We start from the raw sequence: 1,948 nt of genomic DNA on the forward strand, positions 1-1,948 counted from the left end.
GACTGCCGCCGGCCGCACCCACCTGCCAGCCGGCGGGTCCGCCTCCGGCCTCCCGGGTGCGCCCCACTCCCACCCGGGCACACCCACGCGCGCCTTTCGCTCACGCCGCGCAGTGCCGCCACCCTTTGGGGTCCTGCCGAACCCACGCTCGCTCCCCGGTCTCCAGGAAAGGTGCCCTGCCCCAATATTTAAAATTGGTCCCTCGGGCTAGGAAGGAACGGCAGTCTGGGCGCGGAGGTACAGGCAGCCGACGGTCTGAGACTGTCCCCACCCGCCAAGCTGGGGCGGGACAGGAGCGCCGCCGAAGCGCTGTGGACCCTCGGCCCCTTCAGGTCCAGCCCAGAGAGCAACTCTGGCAACCTTTAATACGAAGGGAGCCTGGCTTTAAACTTTTTCCCCCGGGGAGAGAGGGTGGCAGGAAGAGGAGCTGTGGGTGACTTGATGGGAAAAGTGTAAGGCTCAGGGCTTCGGGGAAGGACAACGCAGAGCTAAGTCACTGTTCGCGTGGGGCTTCCGGGCGCTGACATTGTGCTGCGGCCCCTCCGCCTGGAAGTTGGGGCGTGGCGGTTGGGGGGGGAGGTAGTGCTTTCCCTGCACCAGAGTAGGAGCGAGCAGGAGCCCAAGGTTACCTTGGAAGTATCCCGCCTCCAGAAAGAAAGAAGAGGGGGCGGCACGGAGCGCGTGGCAAGGGTTACACTCTGTGGCCGACTCAACTTGACTCATGAGCTGTATTAGGCATCACCTGGTAGAATGTAGAATCCCAAACTTCAAAGAAACAGCCTAATAAAAATCTGGTTTTGGTAATTTATAAGATAACTTTAGAGCTTAAAAAACTGACTCGCCTTTGTAAAATGATTTTACCTAATAGTCTACCCTTCCCTCGGAAGAATTCTTATGTGTTGAAAGTGTTCGTATACATAAAATGATCATAATAGTTTTTTTTTTTTCCAGGTTAAGAACCAGAGCAGTGTCGCTTTGCAGTAAGACAGCCTTTGTATTAGGCTTCTCATTTTATCAGTAAGGTGAGGGTATTTTATATCCTCCTGTCCAATAAACCAAAGGAAATGTGTATCCGTTTTTATGCTCTGCTTGCAAAGGCTATATTTATTTTGGTCATTACTTCAGCCCGCAGTGTGATGCACTGCCAATGTGCATGTGTGTTTACATGTACACTTTTTGAATAATTAAAGCACCTGTGACAGGGAGATCATTTCGGTGCTTTGTGACCACCTAGAGGGGTGAGATAGGGAGGGTGGGAGGGAGATGCAAGAGGAAGGGGATATGGGGATATATGTATACATATAGCTGATTCACTTTGTTATACAGCAGAAACCAACACAACATTGTAAAGCAATTATACTCCAATAAAAATGTTAAAAAATAAAATAAATAAAGCACCTGTGATTAATAGTACCAAGGATCTCTTTTACAAACTCCTCTTGAAAATAAACTTCAAATCCTGGAGAAAAAAATGGACCTGTCTTTTAAAATAAACATTTAAAGTATGTTGTTTCATGCACTTTAAAACATTTTACAGTACATATTCTTAAATGGCAGGTGATGTTAAACTGAAAGCTTCTTGTTTGCTAGTTTGTACATTTTATTTTATGCACAAGCTTAAAGGTATTTAATTTTTAAGATTCTACTATATTGTGAAATATAAAAAAGTCTGATTGAGTCTTGGGAAATTCTGTCAGCTTAACATATCTATTCCTGTGGTCAGTCCCTGACACCTGAAATATACTGTCAAAAATGTATTATTGGGCTTCCCTGGTGGCGCAGTGGTTGAGAGTCCGCCTGCCGATGCAGGGGACACGGGTTCATGCCCCGGTCCGGGAATATCCCACATGCTGTGGAGCGGCTAGGCCCGTGAGCTATGGCTGCTGAGCCTGCACGTCCGGAGCCTGTTGCTCCGCGATGGGAGAGGCCACAACAGTGAGAGGCCCGA

Source organism: Neophocaena asiaeorientalis, unplaced genomic scaffold (genome assembly GCF_003031525.2).
Source record: "Neophocaena asiaeorientalis asiaeorientalis breed wild unplaced genomic scaffold, Neophocaena_asiaeorientalis_V1.1 scaffold256, whole genome shotgun sequence".
Taxonomy (NCBI): Eukaryota; Metazoa; Chordata; class Mammalia; order Artiodactyla; family Phocoenidae; genus Neophocaena; species Neophocaena asiaeorientalis.